Genomic DNA, 22,021 nt, shown 5'->3' with positions numbered 1-22,021 from the left:
CAGGTCACCTCCACAAAGCCACAACGCTCTTGACCTTGAACACGGTGTTTAAACCCAATGAAAGGAAATAAGGAGCATGGAACAAGAATTATTTAATCCTAAAACCTTTTTGTGGTTTTGTTATTGTTGTTGGTTGGAGTAATTTTTCATGGGAGTTAGCAGGCTGGAATGATATGCCATTCTGTATAATACTCTTTCTTGTAGCACCATGTTTATCAATGTTGGTATACTTGTGTAAAGGTAGAAACGGGCAATGGGCACAGACTGAAACACAGGAGGTTCCTTCTGAATATGAGGAGAAACTTCTTTACTTTGAGGTGCCAGAGCCCTGGAACAGGCTGCCCAGAGAGGTTGTGGAGTCTCCCCTGGAGACATTCAAACCCACCTGGACACATTCCTGTGTGACCTGCTCTGGTGAACCTGCTTTAGCAGGTGGGTTGGACTAGATGATCTCCAGAGGTCCCTTTCAACTCCAACCATCCTGTGAAATACAGGGAAAGATGGTACCTGTAAGCCAACTGCACAAGTTTTCCCTTGGATGTAGTAGAATATGAACCTTAGTGTTAGAAAACAGTATTAATAGAGTGAAGAATTTCAAGATGTTGAACTTCACTGCTGTGCCACCCTATCGGAAAATGTGGAAATTCCAGGTATGAAAGGCTATCTAGTGAACCACTTAGCAAGCTGAGTGTTTAAATGCCTGATAGCTGTAGGGAGTAATGGTGCAGCTGTGGTACTAGAAGTAGTGAGGAAATTAGAAAATATTAGTCAACAGTTTCAGAAATTATGTTACATATGTTAGGTCTGTGGGCTTACTGTGGTTTGAGCAGACTTTGTATGTCTTTTTCTAAAGCTTTTAATTGAGAATGTGGTATTAAAACATAAGATTAAAATGTATGTTTTGGCAAAATCAAACTGTTTAATCAAATGTCAGCTTTCTAAACTGAACATTATGAAAAACAGACGACATTGCAAATGCTGTGGATCGCGTCTGAGCATAAGCAGTGAAAAATATTTTTACTCTGTTTGTGCTATAGTCTTTCTGCTGCAGCTGTGCACAGATGATACAGTCGAAACCTTGTGTCCAGAAACATCAAACTTGAGTGTCAGAAGTCAAGGGGACACCTACTCTAATTTCCAGAAACATTAAGAACTTGCATGCCCTGCAGTGCTAATAGCAGTTGAAGGCATTTGGGCAACTTTACTTAGGCAGTTGAACATGAATTTCAGTTTAAGCTCCTGCATTTGAATATATTTGCCTACCTGTTTATTCAGTAGCATCAATTTCAGATAAATAGGTTCTTTGTAAAGGGATAGGAGACTGGTCCAAATGCTGCAACGTTGGTCTGAAAATCTCGAGATGCAACCAACATTTATTGAACTGAAAGGAATTGTTAGGGAGAGTAAATTAGTCCATGTTGCTCATTAATAAATTAAGGAGGCTTTTTACCCTGTGTCTAGACTAGTAGGAGTGATAGCTTTACAATATGTTAGGGTCCCTGTTCATTAAAGCATGAATCATGTTTTTACAGGAATGGGAATTGTACTCAATATTCCAGAGTAAAACACTCAGTTTATTTCCAGAACTGAAATCTAGCTGAGGGGGAGCCCCTCAAACACAAACTGCACCCCCAACTTTAAAAGTTGTATATATTTGTCTTCATTTCACTCTTTCACTAGTATTTTCATGAAAATGAACAAACCCTCTCACTTGTCCTGTTTCACTAAACCATTCCACAAGACACTTGATAATCCAGCAGATCAAAAGACTCTTTTGGGTTCTTTTTCTGTTTTCTTCAAATATTCAGTACAACTTCAACCTTCTTGAAACCATCCTGGGGAACATGTGGCTTGATGAGGACAGCAGGGCTTGGGGCTTCAGGAGTTACTCCAAGTCATGCTGTTGTAACCCAGGTGCAGACTTTGACCTGCTGTGTCAAACAGGACACAACATTAATATCCTGCTATTGAACTGGTAGCAACACAAATGCTGCTGAATCATGAATCACATTTCTAGCTGTAGAAAAGAGCTCAAGTCACATATTGAATTAATTTACAAAGAGTTAGCTGTTTATTTACTTTCAGTGCAGTTAATTTGTCACTTTTAAACTGACCAGCTCTATTGGCTTATGCACTGTCTCTCCTGAAATTTGTGAAGGTAAGCAGGAGTGCGAAGTACAACAAATCAATATTTTTGGCTGCTGCCTTAATGAAAAGAAGACTGCAGCATCCATTATAATCATTAGGATGTAAATCGGGCCAAATTCATCCTGATACATTAGCAGGCTGGACTCCAAGCACGTCCATGCATTCAGCAAAATTCTGCTCGAGTGCATTATTTTTATTCTTCTGCAATATTCCATCTTAATGGTGTCACCTGTGTGCTGAAATGTGCTTGTGCTCCACGAGGCAGATCGATACTGAGCGGGGGGAATGGTGCAGAGATACCTGAGAAGGAGCTGGTCTGTGTGGTGGATCCACACCGCACCGTGCTGCTGCACGCTTGTTGGCATGGTGGCTTTGTTCTTATCCCACTACAGAGATACAGAAAGCAGCTCTGCGGAGAGGGATCTGGGGATTCTGGTCGATGGAAAGTTGAACATGAGGCAACAGTGTCCCTGGCAGCCAAGAGGGCAACTGAGTCCTGGGTGCATCCAGCACAGCATGGCCAGCCGGGCAGGGAGGGGATTGTCCCGCTCTGCTCTGCACTGGAGCGGCCTCACCTGGAGCACTGTGTGCAGTCTGGGCAACACAGGATGAAAAGCATAAAAAGCTACTGGAAAGGGTCCAGAAGAGGCTACAAAGTTGGTGAAGGGTTTGGAGGGGAAGCTGTATGAGGAGTGGCTGAAGTCACTTGATTTGTTCAACCTAGAGAAGAGGAGACTGAGGGGAGACCTCATGGCGGCAACAGCTTCCTCACAAGGGGAGGAGGAGGGGCAGGGCTGAGCTCTTCTCTTCAGTGGCCAATGACAGAACCCAAGGGAATGGCAGGAAGATGTGCCAGGGGAGGTTTAGGTTGGACATTAGGAAAAGGTTCTTCCCCCAGAGGGTGCTGGACACTGGAACAGGCTCCCCAGGGAGGTGTCACGGCCCCAAGCCTGACAGTGTTCAAGAAGAGACTGGACAACACCCTCAGACACATGGTGTGAACTGTGGGGTTGTCCTGTGCAGGGACAGGAGTTGGACTTGGTGATTCTTGTGGCTTCCTTCCAACTCAGGACATTCTGTGATTCTATATACAGCTGCCTATAGGTGCATCTTACCTCCATCAAGCTTGACCTTCCTTTTAGTGTGGGTTCCACAACAGGCTGCTGTCCTTTCAGGTTCTGAACAGTGGTTTGTGTTCAGCAAGCTTGGGTGTCTCCTCCATATTGTCAGGTTTGCATGCTGGGTAATTTGTGATGAGTACTCTCTACCAGATTGATGGTTTTAGCCTAATTTCAGGGAATTGTCTCTCAATATGAAACCCACACATATATGCAGTTCTAGAAATAAAAAGTGGAAAGAAGTGCACGTTACTGGACATAAGGTGTTTAAGAGTATAGAGGATGAGAGTCATGTAGCTAATGTTTTATGATTTTTCATTTTCTGAGAATACAGTGCTAGACAGAGCTTCCCACCCTCTTTTCTATCTATAGAAAGTCATCAAGATCTGATGCTTTGATCTTGTGGAGGTGGGTGGTAACCTTCCCCTTATGCTGCTCAGGGGCCATGGAGAAGTTCAAGCCATTTCTTCATCTCCAGTACTGCTTCCCACCTGGTGTATTCCTTCACACTCCTTGCCAGTCTGCTAATTACAGACTTAGAAGTGAGTTATGTAAAAAAACCTTCTATATTTCCAGATTGTTGTAACACAAAATGAGCAGAATTCTGTTAAAGGTTTTTGTGGGATGACAGTGTGCTGTTGAGTTTTCATCGTAGTGATAACTCTAATAGATAATAACTAGTCTCGTGGAAATGATGTCTGTCAGACAGAGGTCCTCTACTGCCTTCTTAAAAACCTGGATTTTCTCCGCTCTGCTCTGTGCAGCCTCATAGTGCTGGTACCACAGCAAAATGGTGTATTTTTGCTATCTCAGAATCTGGTGGTCAGTTCAAAAAATGCATATGGGTTTATGACACCACTTACATTGGGAAACTAAATGCCATCTAGCAATACCTCTTTTCTGGCTGCAGTAGGGACTTGGTCAACTAGCAAGACTTCCTGACTTTTTAACTAGAAAGTTTGAGTTAGATGAGATCAGTCCTACCCGAAATACTGACGTCTTCCTTCTCATTTTTTAATGATTTGCGGTTCAGCTAAACAGCTTTTTTGGCTCAAGCTCCACTTTTTAAGTCTGGCATGTGTTTCTACTCTGTGCACAGTTGATGTAACAGCCTGGCACTCAAGGAGTTTCTATATTTACCCCTACATTACTCGTGGATGTACTAGTAATGGCAAATGAACAAAATGAGTTCTAGAGGAGCAGAGACTCAGCATCTGCTGCTGCAGAGGCATCTGTAGGTTTCATTGGAGTTGGTGTGACAGTGCCCTGGGGTGCAAGGAATGACTAACTCTCCTACACAGGTGAGAAAGCTGGAGCAATAGGTCTTTTTCTGCTTCCCAGGAAAGCACTGAAACATCTTCTTAAGTCCCATTGACATCAAACACTGAGATAAAATAGCAGTATTCATGAAATGCTTAGAGCATCTTTAATGTTCTCACAAAGCCCATATGCATGGACTTAAGCAACGCTTTCAAAACTTATTAACCTTGTTTCCTAAGGTTATTCAGGAGTCTGAGTTCCCCTGATTTTCACTGGGATTTTAAATTTAGGCATTAGCTGGTGCTAATTTCCACCCCCGTAGAGGCCCCTTGGTAAGAACAGGAGCTGCAGATGACCCTGTTAACTTGTTATTTTAGGTGTTTTCAGCCCTGAAATTCAGCTGAATAAGCCACTGTGCTGAAATCTTAAGGATACTATTAAATAGAGGCAGAGTGCAAATTATTACAGACTCCTTGGGTTTATTTGTGGTGCCAAGGATCGCAGTCGGATCTTCTATTTGTGATACCATTTAAGGTACCTCATGAGCAATAGAAATTCTCCTGAGTGACAGAAATTCCTAACAAACTGTGGCTAGAGTCTAAAAAGAAGTCAGTCGGTGTTGGAAAACCCTAATCATATCTTCAAATGGTTAATAATGGAAACTAGAAACACCAGATGATGTAGTTTACAATAAAACAGACCTGCCTGCACTGTTGTATCTGTCTGGCAGAAAGGAATAAATTTATTGCTTCAGACTCTTTGCTTGTTGTCACTGTCTTCTAAAATAGTTTTCAGTTATTGTGTATGCAAGTTGAAGGATACTTTCATTTATTATAATTTGAGTGGTCTGATAAATATTTATGCAGGACCATTACTAGCATTTCCTTGAAACAAAATCAAGTAAAAATGAAAATGGTTTGTGATACATGATTTTTTTTTCCTCTCGCTTGTTTGATTTTATGAAAGCACGTAGGAGCTAGTGAGTAAATCTGCGCAGACTCACTTGTAGAATTGAATTCAGTGTAGAGTTTCAAGGCGTTAGTATTACAGGTGTTCTTCATTCTGCTGGTGAGTGTAGGCAAATTTCATTACCCGGAGCCAGTATTTTGGAGCCGCTTAGTTATCCCAGGCTTCTAAACCCAGTTTTCAGAGTAACTTCAGGCCATACAGCTGCTCAGAACCGGAGCTGGTCGGTCCTCAGCCCGGCCGCGATGGATCTCCTGAGCAGCCTCTCTGGGAAGGAACGTGCCAGATGGATCACAGAACACGGTCCTGGCCAGAATCTGATCTGTCATCCTCTGTCTGTGTCAGGAATGAATAAAGCATTCCTGGGAGCAGCTATTTCTGAGTCTGGGGTATGGCGTTATCGTTGTTCTGTGAGTTATCTCCAGCAGCTTTTAATAGTGCAAGCTTTCCTTCATTCATTATTTCCAGTTTTAAGAAAGTAAGTGTTAACATTTTTCTTTAAAATTCGTTGTGGTGGAAAAACAAGGTTTTTTTAATAAATTTTGTATCTGTGTGTTCATAATTTCCCTGCCATTTGTATCCGTAAATTCATAAAGGAACAAGGCTTGTCTTAATCTCACTAGAGTAAATTTGTTTAACTTTTTATTTAATAATATGAGCCCTAAAACAGTCTATCAGCTCATGAAAATATTTACTTTAAAGGGCCCATAGTATCATTCTGACATACTTTCAAAGTTTCCTAAGTGAGACCAGTCATGCAGAATTGTTCCATCCCTGCTGTTCAGCTCTCTGGGCTTTATACCTCATAAAACAGCTCACAATGTACAATTTTTACAGCTAGCTGCAATTTGCATGTTAGCTGCAATTTGCATGTTTTCCCTTCTTTGGAAAATGTTTAGAGTATCTCCTTTATTATTCAGGATGCTCCTGATGATAAAACATTTCATCTCAATCTCTGAGTGATTTGTTAGTAAAGAAATGTGTGATTTGTTATTTCCTCTTGTCACCTTTGTCACCCTCGAGATTTGTTTCCAAGAGTATTTTGTACTGTTGCATGTTCTGTTATTCTCTCCCTTAGTGTGTAACCCCACAAGTGACCCCTACATTATTCTGTGCATATCGTCCATTAAATTATAGCCAGGTGCTCCTGCAGAAAGCTTATGCCCAAAGTGCCAGCTATGGGACCAAGCCACAGGGCAGTCAGATGATACTAGAGGAAAATTAACTTCAGTGTCTGGTGTTCAGTCTGAGCTTCATCCTGGCATCACTTCAGACCATGATCTGCCTTCCCATGTGAGCAATTCATGGTGGTTCAGTGGAAACTGGAGAAAAATCTGGTTTAGCTCTTCTGAGGCACCAATGGGAGCCCAGGAGCATTGAGAAGTGATGTTGTTAATGCAAAACTGACGGCTTATGGAGGGCAATACGAGCAGCCCTGTCCTCTCGGGGCGTACAGAGGAGGATGTTTCAACAGTGTCTAAGATTACGTGGAGCCACTTCTGTTGTACTGCTTAATTCTTTCCTGAAACACGTCCAAGAGAGAGGAACCTCCAGTGGCCAATAAAATCGAGGCCACATCCTCATGGCCCTCGTGGCCGCATCGTCTGACCCTTGTGACGGGTGGTGTGGCTTTTTAGGGAGCAGTAGAACTGGACAGAGTGAAACAGGAATTTGTGGGGCTGGTTTGGAACAGAGACAGGTGGTAACACGGACTGATCCAAAATATAAGTCTACATGTCTCTTCCCCTGCTTCAGCACATAGGCACGCTCCAGAATTTACCGTGGAAGCTGGATTAAAGGGTACTTTTTGTGAAGCTCTTTGCAGTTCAAGGACTACAAGTAATGACAAATCAGGCACGCGCTTGGAAAGCTCTTCCAATCTCATTGCTCTCATTACTAAATAATTGTGTCATATTTTAAGGCTGTTTGGCTAATTTCAGTGTCAAAGTCTTGGAACTTGTCAGGTCTTTGCCAGCAAAGAAAAAAGAGAATATTTTTCAGATATTTTTCTCTTCATATGTACGTGTTTACCTGAAAATAGATGTTTGGAGATGAGCATCTATACCTCACAAAACAGATTCTTTTAATCCGTAGTCTTCTGTTGAATGTAAACATCTTTATTACATTTTATACACTTATGGTGTCTTATTAGCATTGAAGTGTTGCCAATAAGAAAAAAACTGAGAGAAAGCCAAACGGAGTGCGTGTGCGGAGGGAGTTTTCATCGCAGTTGGTTTGCATTAGGCGTTTGCAGCGCTACAGTTTTGTCTTTCTCAAAGCTGTTCACTGGCATTGACCTGATCGTTTTGTTCAGAGCTAACAAAAGAGAGGTAGAGCCGTTCAGTTGTGGTTAGGAGCTTGTCACATCCTTCTCTTTTTCTGGGGACGTGTTGAGGACAGATCTGCAGGCTGTGTGCCTCGGGTTTTTTGCAGAGCACACGGCAGGGATGTGGGGTGGAAAGCTGGGTGATCTCTCACTGTAATTAGGTGATCTGAGGGTTACATTGAACACTTCACATGGGGCAGTGTTCATCTCGTATGGCTTTGCTCTCCTGGTTAAATGTCTCATGAAGGTTGGACGTGAACATGGTGCTCAGCTGGGTGAGGTGAGTCCTACCCCAGCTGATGAGATGCGGTCGGCTGAGTCCTGCTGGTGGTACCTGCCCTCTGCTTGGGCAGGTGTTGTTGCAGTGTGCTGTGGGAGCAGGGAGTATATGAACATATAGGACTGTGCTTGGTTTCCTCTGTGTTCTCAGCATTGGGGGAACGAGAAAGAAAGTGGGGAGTGTGGGTCTGCAGAGAGCTGTGGTACCCTCCAGTGCATCCCCCATCTAAATGGTTGGTCAGGATGCTACGGAGCTTACCTGCCCCTCCATTTAGATGCACATGTTGACTTCTTGTTCTTTAATGTCTGTACTATGTTCTGAAGACTAACCACGCAATATCTTTGTAGCCAGCAACATCTCAACTTTGCTGCTCTCCCCCACTGTTGACAGCCTGGTTACCACGACCCCCCCTTGAGAGGGAGGCAGCCTGAAGCTGCTTCTCTTAGGAAACGTTTTTTTTTTTTTCAATTACATTGATGATATTTTCATCTTGGAGTTGAGCAAAGTGTGCTCTCTGTACATGTACGAGTGACAGTTCTCCAAGGTGACGGACTGGAGAGGTGGGCAGCTCCAGGGCTAAGGAGATGCTGAGGTCTGGGTCTGACTCGAGTTAAGTGGCTGCTTTTGCCATTGAAAATCAGTTTTTAGTTACAAACCTGAGCTCTTGGCCATTAGCACTGATGAGTAATCATCCTAGTGACTACAAGGAATGAAATTAAACTTTCTTGCTTTAATTTATGTCAGGACTAATTATGAAGAAGTGTTTACATTGGCCTGAGCATAATCTGATTGTATATGGTGTTAGGGAATAGACTGCTTTAGCTTATTGAATTTTTTGGTATAATGCTTATGGCCTCAAGTTGCACCAGGGGAGGTTTAGATTGGATATTAGGAAAAAATTCCTCAGGGAAAGGGTTGTCAGGCATTGGAACAGGCTGCCCAGGGATGTGGTGGAGTCACCATCCCTGGAGGGGTTTAAAAGGCGTTTAGATGAGGTTCTTAGGGACGTGGTTTAGTGCCAGCGTTAGGTTATGGTTGGACTTGATGATCCTGAGGGTCTCTTCCAACTGAAATGATTCTATGATTGTTACAGAACTTGTTTAGAAACTCCTTATATAGAATTCAGTTAGCATAAGTAAGTTTGTTGAGACTGCAAGCCGTGAACTTTTGAACTTTCTGCCTCATTAAGCAAAAAAGGGCTCACAGTGGTTCAGGCTATTAGATAAGGGGAGCTTCTGATCATGGATGGAGAGCTGCAACCCTGGAGATAAATAAAAGAATGGAACCATGAGAAACAAGAGTGTTTCGATTATTGCCAAAGACTGATTTTTTCCCAACTGCAGGTGCATAATGACAACTAAAGGTTAGGACTTCGGTTGACATCTAGCCTCGGTGGTGAAAAACAAACAACTACCTGCAGAGATAAGAAATGTCCCACTTGAAGGGATCCAGTGAAAAATGGGGAAAGCACAGAGTGATTTTACAGTTGGCCTGAACTGATATGTGAGGGATGGGAATCTTAGGTTGTAAGGGTATAATTGCGGAACGGTTTTTTGACTTGGGTCCCTCTTCTGGAGGCACCCAGCTCGAGCTGCTCGACTCTGTACCTTATAAGTCATTGATTTAAGAAGAGTTTCTGGAATCCATGCCTGAGTTGCTGCCTTGGGATATTCAGAGGGAAGAAAGTTCCCTTACAATGGTTTTGATAGCTCTTTGCTTCCACAATGTGACGGCTAGATCTGCACATCTTTCACAATGGAAAACTTCCATTTTTCAGTTTTACTGAAATTTGCATAGCAAATTCATTTCTGATTTTTAAATCATGTCAGCCCATAATTATTTGGGGATTTTTCCTCTTTATTTGAAAGTGTTACTGAGAATTCCTAATCTGGAAATGTAACTTTACACACAGGTTGTTAAAAATAGTTTTGCTTCTCACCACTGGTTCAGTTTATAAGGTGAAGATTTTGCAAAAAGAAAAGAAAATGAGCCCTGTGAATCACTTAAATTTTGAATAACATTTTTTCCCAAAAGCTTTGTGTTTATGAGAGGATAACTACGGGATTTAATTAAATTTGCCAGAAAATTTCACAGTCCCAGAACACCTTTCATCTAAAGTACACAAATTATTTTTCACATTTTAATGAAGGAACCTCTTTGATGTACAACGTTTATGTAGTTTCCCATTTTACTGAAGGGGTGTGAGAGGTGTAGATGAGTTAACAGTTTGATTCTTTTTCTTTGCGGGAGGAAAATGACAATGTAGAAGTTCATTGAAAGCAGTGGGAACCTGAGGTGTTCATCGTCTCTGTGATGGAGCTGGACTTGGCTGTAGCATACAGTGGTAGATGGGACAGATTTTTCCGAATTCCAGCACGTTTTTTCACAGGAGACCACCCTTCCTGCATTGTTTAGGATCTTGGAGTTGTTTTTAGAAGGACTGGATTTTATTGTTTCTTCTTGAAATGGTCTTTAAGGATGAATTGGTTGGTTCTGCACTACTTCAATTGGCTATATTAGGTAAGGTTTTTTGCTTTGCCTTGATTACCATTAAGCAGTAATTCTTGGGTGATGGCAGATTGCAGTCCAAGCCATCACCAGTGTTTAATGCAGCTGCCTCTGGGATGATAACCTCATATTTTGCCATTGCGGGGATGGGGCAGCCTCCCGTTAGCCATTTGCTAATGAGATGAGGTGCTTTTTGTGAGCGTGTGGCTCCTTTGCATCCTAGTGTGGCTCTGCCGTAAATGAGATATCTTCCTTTTGGGAACATGCCGTTCAGTGTGGGCAGCAAGCAGCTTCCGAGGTGCAAAGTGTCCTTCTGGAGAAAGGCAAAACAATCAGAAAGGGAGACTGTGCCTACGGTGACATTTGGAGAGGAAATGGGGACTGTTTATGAGGAAGGAATAGGACTGACATTTAGCTGTGCTGGCTAAAGGGTAAATGGCAAAATCTGTTTAATAAACCTGACCTAATGAATTTAGGACTGCTGACTCTAGAGATTGGCCCCCCATCAATTTATTATCAAAACCCATTGCTGCTTCCCTCTAAAGATGGAAGGTAATATCTAAGTTATACCTGAATTATCTGCACTATAAGGATTGAAACTATTGATGCTGGAAGTGGAAAAAAGATATTCTGCTGGTGGAGGTTGCTGGCTGTATCCATCGCTGCAGTGCCAAGTGCTGCATTCCTATATTGTCAGGAGCACAGAAGGGTTTGTGTTGTCTTTGTGTAAACATATCAGTATTTAAAACTTTTTGCATATGTTTCAGCTCTTTAATGGGGATTTCCTTTAATTGCTTAATCTTTCATAATGAATATTAATCTGTCACTGGCAAAGATAAAATCCAGCTAATTCTCAGAAAATCTGTTTCTCTGTACCCACAAATTAAAAGTCTTCTGGTACCAGTTGGAAGCTCTGTGTAAGACATTAAACGTGATCAGCTATAACCATGTGGTTACAGGGAGGGTGACCGGGTTAGTTTACGCTGTCAGTCGTAACCTTGTCCACTTTGACAAGAGGCTTTGGACTCTCCTGGAAAGTCCCTGGAGGGGATGGGAACCTCTGGCACAGGAGCTGTGATCCCCCTTCCCCAGTCACCTGGATCCAGGAGGTACCATCTTCCCCAGCAGGGCTCCTAAAGGGCTGATCTACACAGAAAACGAACTAACTAGCAAACAGCTTTTGCTGTAGTAACTTGAATTGCTTGTAAAGAATCACATCTTTTCAGTAAAATAAGGCTGTGATTCCCATCTCCCTTTAAACCTGACACGTATCTGTTCTGACCACAACAGAGGCAGCACATTCCTGGTCCTGACTGGTGTTTCCTACCACCTCCCCGCAGTGACTCTGATTTTTCACATAGTCACTTGGTGAACCAGTTCAGGAACACAATGACAGAAGAAAATATGTATATATGTATATATAGATTTTTTTTTTTGGAGAAAAAGAGTGAGAGTGACAGTTCCTTGATTGAATTTATGGGCCCTGCAAACACTGGCCATTTTGGTGGAGGCAGAGAAGGGAGATCAGTTACAAAGACAAGGGTTGGGTTACCTTTTTGATGCTTGTGACCCATCCATGCGCGGAGCTGCAGTGGTATAACTCATGTCATTAGAATTCATACTGAGCCATATATAGACATTTACAACTTGTCCCTATAGGAAATTTGTAATTCCCTGTTCTGTAGATGTTACTTGATGGAGAGTCATCCTGATGAACCAGAAATGATTTTAGCAGGATGGAGGAATGCCTTGGAAATAATGTGTCGAGAGCAACTGCTTTGTCCTGGCTTTTGTGTGGAAGAGCAGCTGTGATGGAGCGAGCGGGATGCGTGCTGCCACGGGGATTCGCTGTGTTAGCTGATTAGGATGCTTATTTGCTACGTGGTGTTTATGGTGTGGGCCCCTGAGCCTCGAGCTGAAACTGCAAGTCAGAGCAACTATCGGATGGATAAAACTGCTTACTACATGTTGCAGAGAGAGATAAAATCCCTCTGGCAGTACGACTAACCTTTTCATGCCTCACTTTACCTGTCTGTACAATAAGTCTAATGATCATCACATTGTCAAAGGCATTTTTGTGCCAGTTGTGATGCTCGCATGATTAATGGCTTTAAAATGCTATGAGTGATTTTGATTGAAACACGTATCAAAATGCATTGCAGCGGATGTGTGTAATACAGTCACTTGGTATTTGGAGTTGGAGGGTGTTAAAGGAGAAGTCCCTTCGGGAGTCACTTCTTTCCCAGTCTAATCTCCAAGGAGAACTGTAGTATCACAGTGACCTATTTAAGCTAGTACATTTATTCCAAATAATTAACTATAGAAATATTACACTGACTGCACTGTACATACCCAACAGCCGTGTGCTCAGGTTGCCTGACTGTTGCTTTCCGCCTTCTGGGGCTGAGTGATGCTCTGAAACCTTACTGCTTACTGCAGTGCCGGCTGGAAGCACAATAGAAAATGAATTTCAGGATTCTATGAGATGGATCCTTACACTCACTCCTGCCTGCCATAGCCTCTGTGTCTCCCTTCGGCCTGGCCAAGGCGTTGGCTGTAGCTCTATGCTGTGGCTAGTCCTATTATGCATCGTTTTAAGCAGGTAAAAAATGCAGCTACAGTATTTTTTTAGCCACAGTTGCTGGTTGTGGAGCTGATGGCCAGAGGTGGAAAGGGCTGCTGGACGTTCCCCTTGGTGAAATATTCCTTGTAAGGAATAAAGCGAGACTGTTTTGGTGGAGTCGGGAATTTTTTGGAGGAGTTGTGCTCCTGCCTTTCAGGTGCTGTGAGAAAAAAGCCGCTTAGTTACGAGGCAGCTGATGGCAGAACACGCCTGAAATGTGCTGCCTCTGCATCGGTGCTGTGGTTTGATGGACGCAACGTGAGCGTGGCAAGGTGGGAAGGCTGTAGGAGAGGGTGAAGCACACCAGGGGCACATCTTCTACTCTGGAGACATTCAAAACCACCTGGACACCTTCCTGTGTAACCTCATCTGGGTGTTCCTGCTCCAGCAGGGGGATTGGACTGGATGAGCTTTTGAGGTCCCTTCCAATCCCTGACATTCTGTGATTCTGTGTGATCTGTCGATGTTTCTCTCTCCATTTACCTTAATAAATAGTTTTGGCAGCTACTAGCTAACCTGCCTGCTTAGAGTAATTGCCATGTCAGTAAGGAGCCCTGCCATGGTGTCCTTCTTTTAAATCCCGTACGAGGTTCGCCAGAGAGGTGACAGGAATTAATCTGAGCAACTCATTCCGGTTTTTGGGCTTGTGGCCAGGCGGTTCGAGGCAGCACGCAGAAGCCGGGGGAGCAGATTAACGCTGCCTGCGCCACGTGATGCTTTGGCTCCAAAATGTGCTGAAGGGACGCGTTTAGCATGGCTTCGCTGCCTTGCCAAATCGTTTTGCTGTGTTATGTGGCATGAAAGACGGTAGTAGTTCTTTTAGGGAAGGATGCTCTGCTGTCTCATATTCCTCACATTTTTCCACTCTGTTTCAGTAGCTATTGGCTTCTACTCTGCAGTCAGAGCTGCAGATCTCTCCTTTCTTTTGTGTGATACTGTTTTTGTTGGATTGTTTTTTTCCTTCAGTGTGTGGAAGTGTCTTCCCAGTACAATCTAAATGTAAAGCTACTCCCTGTCAAACCCCGTTGTCTCCACATTGCAGTTCTTTAACTCCAGAACCATTTATTTTTTCAGTTTTTCACTAATCTGAAGCTAAATCTTCCTAAAGATTTCAAGAATCTGTTACTTACTGTGGCTGGGAATAATTTCATGTGCCGGTGTCACAGCCTGGCCTGTGTGTAGGGTCAGGGCTTGGTAGTGCAGAAAAGGAGATTTTATTTAATGGAATTGCCTAAGGACAAGGCAAACACAAAGATTAGTGATGCTACAACCTTGGTTGAGTTGCTTGATGTCACTAAAGTTAATTTATTTTTTGAATTATGTGTTCTAAAGATGTGGAAGCCTTGGGATGGTAGATATTACAAAGACTTCAAAGAATTATTAAACTGCATCGCAGTAAAATGTCTTTCCCTGTCCCTAATCATTCATATATTGTCCTTTCTTCTTTTTTCTTGCTAAAATGGCTTTGTGTTTCTGATCAGTAGGTAAGGAGGTAGGTCTCTAGGTAGTAATATTGCTAATGGTGATAAGCAAAGTCAACACAGGGAGGGAATGTGTGCTGAGGGTAATGTTCCCTGGTCCTTGTCACCAGCCTCTGTTTTGACTTTTCCATTTGTGGTGGCGATGAGTGATGTTAAGAGCATCTCCTGGGCAACATAGCGCCTGTGTGGTGTGATTTATGGACCGCTCTTTTAGAGAAGCAGCAATATTCTGCTTCTTTCTGAAGAGAGCTTTAAAAACATACAAAAGTTGGGAAAATATTATCTGTCTTTTAAAAACAAGATTCATGAACAGATGTATATATCTATTCTGTCACCATACAGATGGGCAGAAAATGTTTAGTTGTCATGGCAGCGAAATGTACAGTATCGCAGATGAAAAAGAAATATATATATAAAAAAAGTACTGTCTTGCCAGTTGTTGTGCCATGGCAGCAGCTGCCGAATTTGAGTTCTATTGTCCTGAAACTTTGACTCAAAATCCTCCAGACCATCAGCAGCAATATCTGTGTCCTGTAACCTTCCTGCAATTTGCTTTCAGAGCTCTTAACCCTGGAAGGCATCAGTGTTTTCATCTCTAGTTATTTATTTAGATAGAGTTTCTCTCTTGAATGGGAACTGGGCAGTAAGCAGTAGATGGATATCTCTGTTCTCATGAAAAAACATTATTAATAATTATTATTATTATAAATTAACATTAACATTTTTATTTTGTTGTTAGTTGAGATTTACATATTGCTGAGCAGGATGTGTTACACCCTTGAAATTAGGGTGGAATAGGAACTATTTAGGTGGTAATCCAAATGCCTGTATGTCTGTATATAAAATGAGCAGAGCTATCTACATGTTTAGAACAAAGTAAAACAGATACAGTATCCTTTGTATTATATTACATAGTTTTTGCTGGATAATATTGACGGTATTTTTTACATCTCACATTTTGCTGCCTTGATTTTTATTTTCTCCGCTGCAGATATTTGGAAACGAAACCATAAAACTTTTTTGTGGCTGTTAATTTCCCTTCGTGCTCTCCCAGGCGCGATGTGGCGGAGCGGCTGTAGATTAGTACACTGCGTGGCCGTGTTTTACTTCTCCCTTCAACTGCTTAATTAAATTTACAAAGAAATACTGTAGCATATTTGTATTATTCATTGAGATACTCTGCTCTGAAAAAACAGTCCGTGAAAATGAAATGAGACGATTCAGAGGGCTGTGGTGGTGGTGGCTGGGAGAGTGCGGGGTCGTGCCAACCTCAAGGGCTCAGACCGTGGCAAGGATGGACCATGACGGTGGCTTTGGTACCACCACAACGTCCGAAATGGGACCCGTTGGGTCTGCACCCCTGCCAGCACAGGGTGCTGCTGTTTCGCGGGTGTCACCCGTAGAAGGTGTGTGCTAATATCAGCAGGAACTACAATATTCACCAATGGATGCATGAAGGGATAGTAGCGACTAATTGTCTATAGTAAACTCAGAGCCATCATCAAAATTCTTTCTACTGTCATGTCTTGCTGGGTGGCTTCAGACCGATTTTTGAATTATTTTACAAAGAGGAGAAGTGAGAGTTCTATCTTCCGCCTGACTTTGAGGTGCTGGTACCTGTTATCTGCTCTGCGTTCTGTGTAATGTGAATGTTTAGGGTGCATCCGTTTGGTTACTACAAATGAGGTGTAGCCATTTCCATTTAAATGACCTTTTTTTTTTGTTTCCTTAGCTGCTTGAAGCAGTGTTTCATTTTTGGAATAAATAAACAGAGTGCCAGGCCCTCTGAAGGTCAAAACTGTTTACAGAACTCTTCCCTGCTTGGCTTTTGTTTTCTCAAAAAAATAACAAAAAAAAAAACAAAACAAAACAAAACTGGGATTTCTGGGATTTCAGGATTAGTTAATGTATTTACCCAGCCTTTAAAAGGTAATTTTCATGGGATAGAGAGATCTTGTTTACAATGTGTATAAAAAGATTAAAAGGAATTAATTTAATTGTGTTAGACTATTAAGTAATCTCCTGCCTTCTGTCTATCATACCTTCAGCTGTGTTGCACTTTCTATTTCTACTTCTTCTTAATCTTCAATTAACTAGAAAGCTTTCTTCCATTTTTTAGAACTGTCTCTTATTCCCTTCCGAAGCCTTCTGTAGCAAATCCATACATACCCTGATATGTTCTCTCCACCTGTCTTATCTGTCATGGTCCTTCTCACTGTCTCTGCGACCAGCATGGGGCCCTGATTCAACTAAGTGCTTTTAACCCGATGAAGCCAGTGGGATTTAAATATCTGTCTGAGTGTTTTGGAATGGGATTAGCTTTTCTGAACTCAGGCCTTTATGAAAGCAATGTTTCGGTCTCCATCTACAGTTGTGTAGATGGAGAGCTGAGACTCAGAGGGAAGGTGCCACAGGGAAGAAAGACACGCGTGCAATCAGCTTGCAATCACCAGATATTGAGGAGCCTTCTCTCAGTGTGGTTTAGACTTTAAAATTCCTCCCTAAATCAAAACTGCTATTGCCAGAGTTCAAATCCAGTGAACCAGTCGCAGGACTGGCCCGTCCTGCTGGGTCTGTCTGCTCCTCTTCACCAGCGCAATCCTGTTCTTAACCAAAGAAGAGGTGACTGGGCATGGAGGAAGAAGCTAATGGCAGCCTCGCCTTCACGTAAATGCCAGTGTTTTAATTTACACCACCTAGCAAGAAAATGTCCTTGCTGGGGATGATTTCTCTTTCCCATGTCATTTCCTCCTCCTTTCACAGCTGCTGTTTGTTTCTTCTCTTTCCTTTGCATGATCCTTTAGTCTTCACCCCTCCTATACAGGGGGCCAGCACCGTGATGTCTCCTGCCTTTGCTCACAAAACGGGTCCAGTAAATCTTTGCATTGAATTGCTGCCAGACCCTTGCATTGTCTCTTGCAATGATCTCTTTCTGTTTTCTCCTATATGGCTGCAGGCTTTTCTTTCCAGGGCTGGCAGATGGAGTGGTGGCTCCCCCTGAACGGGTCTTGCCCTGCTCAGAGCCAGGCTTTCCTCTTGCTTTTATTAACCTCAGCCTTATTATGCTGTTGGTGTTCTTCAGGGTAACCAATGTAAAGAAGGAGCACGAGTGACACTGAAAGTCAGATTTCCTAAATCTTTTTTTTGGGTAGGTTTGAAAATCCAACCTTGTTTCTATATGAGTAGTAAGGCCAAGAGCCACAAGAATGCCGATGTCCTCATGCTGTCCTACATGCCTAACTTTGTGTGTCTCTGGGTCAGACTTTGTGTTTGAACTTACTAGGGCTAAGTACTTAACTGACCGTAGTCCTGATTTTGCCCAGCAGTAGCTGCCCATGCTCAACCTCTCTCAGTGTCAGGGTCCCCCCGTGGGGCACGGCTCATTTTTGGGGGTGTCTGCTGTGGCTCTTGCTCCGTTTGAAGCACAGCAGACTGCAGAAGTACGCCAGCTAGACAACTTCGACTGCTATTTTTCTCTCCGGGTGCATATTACTCGTGTGATCATTGGGTCTGATCTTACGGGTACGTGCTAGAGCTCACTGCCTTCTTAAAAACGCGCGTGCTGCATGGAAAGATTCATGGATATGAGCCCTCGCTAGTTCACAACCGGTAAATGAGCTAATGATGATACATCTTCCCCTCCCTGCTGCACTCAGAATTTTTATTACAAGGCCAGTGTCATTTGTTTTCATCTCTTGCAGATCCTCCCTACATCCTTCCCCATCCTAATCATTTCCCCTGAAAAACACCTACTGCAGTGACCTCCATTTGACTACGAAATTGAAGCACTAATCAGCAGGGCTGGTGTCCGTGAGGTTTTGTAAGTGTTGTATAGTACAGACCTTGGCCCCAAAAAGCCCACGCTTACATTTTTAAACAGTACAGAGCCACATATTTCCTTATATGTGAACTTTTGTCTCAGCATCAATGTCCCTTCTTAGAAGTAAATTCAAGGAGACAATTTGAGTGTAACTGTTCGCAAAGTGCAAAGTTCACCATTAGTTTAACCCACCACCCTCCAGGCTAATAGAAGTTGTGTAAGGTTAACATGTTAAAACACAGCGCTTCCCGGCCCAGGAGCAGCCTGCATGGTATTTTCTTTGTGAAAATTTTAATTATGGATCTTGGTGTCCTCCAGTTCTGCCTGTACAGTGAGCCCTGTCATGAGTTTCTGCCGTATGAATGGCACTTCCACATGCCAATGGCACACAAAGTAGTCATAAATTACTATTTTAATGTCAGATGCTTGGATGTGCATAGCTCCTGTTTCAGCTCGGAGCCAGGATGTGAACATGGGAGTGCACGCCTCAGGGGAGAGAGATTTTCTGAATTTTGGAAGGTGACTTGCAAAGGTCATGCTCTTATCTAAAGAAATGGATTTAATCTGAATTGTGAAAAGGACAAATGCGTGTCTGCATTATGTATTTATTACTTAATGTCAAGAAGTGAATTATGGGTTTGGCAGATCTGTGTAATAGATGTCCGTAAGAGATTCTGGCAGCCTAAGCTGAATGAAAGAGCAGATTTGTGGACTAACATGTCTGTAAAAGGAATTATGTTTTGACTTTGTGCAAGATTTGTTAAAATATATTTTTATTCTGTTTTGGTGGTGGTACATGACTAATACATTGGATAAGCGCACGTGTGGGTGTACAGAAGCCTGCAAAATGGTGGGATTTTTAATAGAAATAATTCAGTTCATGACTTTTTTGAGTGCTTGATGAAGTCATAAAAGTCAGTGATCGGAATTGCCTCGACCTCACAGGTCACTTTATGCTCTTCCAGACCCATTGCGTTATTACCTTGGGCCCTCATTTTACATTTCCCAAACGTGGGGGCTTCTTCCATTCGCACTGCAAGATTTTTATTAATGCAGGGACATGTGACTGTGTTTGGGCAGAGGGTAAAAATCCACAGTGCTTTCTGTTATAAATACTTTTGGATGCTCAATCAGTGTTTTCCTGCCGTGCCCATCGTGGGAAGCCTTCTCCTCCATCGTGAGAGGCCTTCTCCTTCCCCCTTCTCAGCATCGGCCTTGGGGTGACTTTGTGCCCAGATACCTGCTCCCCTTTCCCACTGCACAGGCTGAACTACTTAAGGGGTATTTCCTTTTTGCCTCCCAGCCCCCCTATCTCAGCCTCATAATTACTTCAGTGCCGTCCGAGTGTCTGGCGTGGTGACAAATAATCCCTTTCACACACCACTAGTTCAGAGAGCCGAAGCTGAATCCTGACGTGTCCCTGGGCTCTCCCTAAGACCATGTTTCTAGCTGCAGTTCATGCATTCTTTTAAATAATTGTATTTTTAGCACACTGGAGGGCCTCCCCTTCCCCCCCACCTTGTCTTCATACCTAATTAGTCATTCCTTAATTAAATACCGTGGTACCTCCCAAATTACTTGCGCCATGAGGGAATGCGGTTCTCTGTCTCCTGAATACAATCTGTTTTGTGCTGCATGGGAATGATGGATTTGTCTCACAGATAAATTTACTGGGAACATTTTTCATAACTGTTTAGCTTGGGGCATGTTTATGTTTTGAATCATATCTCACATTTTTGGAGATTTCTGGTTTTTTGGAGACTACCACTGTCTCATTCCTTAAGGAGGGACAGGGTGGAGTTTCTTAGTGTTTCTCCTGATGGTCTCCTTAGTCTTTTGAGGGTACCATTCTCCCTGTTCGAGTTACCTATTTCAAATATTCCAGCAATGTTGTATAATTTGGTAGCTTCTTGGTACCTTCTGGTTGACTGCCAGTTTCTAAACTTGAAAAATGGCATATGTCAGCTTTTAATGTCCTTCATATGTCTCATAGTTTGTGCATATGTATTTAACTCTCAATGTTGTTCTCCGGATTTAGCTGGAAGCCAGTGCTCACCATGAGATAAAGGTAATCAAATGATGAAGCTGTAGTCACACTCTGAACTCCTAATTTAATGAAAAAATCACCCGAACGATGAAGTGTGTAATTATGCTGATTTTCATGACATTTAGGTCACAAATGGATTCTTCCTTGTGTACAGATGACATCAATTAAACTCGTTACAGCTTTCTGTTAAGTCACGGATTTGGCAATGCTTTTATATTAAGTGGGCATTAATTCTTGCTAAATTGTGAAATGGGTCTTTCTGTATTACTTCTTCCATCCAGAAAAATACCTGGAGAGATCCTTCTTTGTCCTAATGCCAGAAGAAGGTTGTACCATGGAAACATCCTTCTACTGGGAATGTATCATCTTGGAGAATATGTCTTTTGAGCTTAAAAAAACCCAAATCAACTGATTTAATCTTCCATTTACATTGAAGTGTAGATTTATATGGAACATCTATAATGTTCATGTCTGTATTTTTGAAGGAAGACAGCTATGAAAACCGTAGTTCTTTACTTTTACCCCAAAAGTCTGGCAGAGCAGCAGAGATGCCAAGTTCTCCGGCCTAATCAGAGCAGTTCATCGTTAACGTCCAGAATGAACAGGGCAATGCTGCCCAGTTCCTGTGCTAAAGCCAATCTGTCTTCTGTACTGAAAAGGTGTGGTAGGTGGCTAATGTGAGCACTGAAATGGGAGTGAGTTTGCAGACAAATACTGTCCAGGCCATTTCTTGGCAAATTCATATTACAGATAAATAGATCCTGCCACCATAGGGTAAGAATTGCACAACTACATCAAAAACCAAAGTCCAGCTGACACTGGGAGGAGAGTAAGGAACCATGTTCCTGATGTCTCCTTGCTCTTAGATGGGCAGTTTTCCCCTTGAAATACCTTAGCATTTTTGAAGAAATTACTGTTTCTACAGAATGCACTACATACAGAATATGTAAAGGGATAGTATGTATATGTAAATTTTATATATGTATGAATAAATCTGTGCAAATTGCACAGTAGTAATTTTCCTGAGGTTCTTTATAAATCTCACTAGGAGAAACTGCATTTTTTTTCCCTTCAATGTCATGTTTTGAACTTAACTCCTTCCCCTGCTGCGTTATTATTCTTTGATATTTCATTAATTCTGACTAAATTTTGTTGGCTGAATGATAAGCATGGTTCTTATTTCTGCAGAAATGCTAATAAAGGATGGCATGCCATATTTGGGATTTTTATTGAATTTAATTAATAACAAAGTGAGTTAATCAGGTAACATTCACCTTGAACTTTTTCCTTTAAAGGGAGATAATTTCTCATCTCTTGCATTTTTGTATTAGGTCGAAAATTTCAAAGTATGTTCTGGCAGCTACATTTGAATATCTTTGTAGAGTCTAGTTAAATATTCTGTTTATAAGCGCTGCTGCTTAGTGATCTAATGAGCACAATACCA

At 42.3% G+C, this 22,021-nt stretch overlaps 1 protein-coding gene across 4 annotated transcripts in view; it reads left to right on the top strand.

The window, feature by feature from the left end:
• FAT3 (FAT atypical cadherin 3) overlaps window positions 1–22,021 on the top strand; it is a gene marked incomplete at its 5' end in the record, with an annotated part of 328,465 nt that overhangs the window by 3,606 nt on the left and 302,838 nt on the right. The gene's annotated exons all lie outside the window — the stretch shown is intronic.

The sequence above is a fragment of the Streptopelia decaocto genome (genome assembly GCF_964273445.1).
Source record: "Streptopelia decaocto genome assembly, chromosome: 1".
NCBI classification, from domain to species: Eukaryota; Metazoa; Chordata; class Aves; order Columbiformes; family Columbidae; genus Streptopelia; species Streptopelia decaocto.
This window is presented reverse-complemented; position numbering and strand designations above follow the sequence as displayed.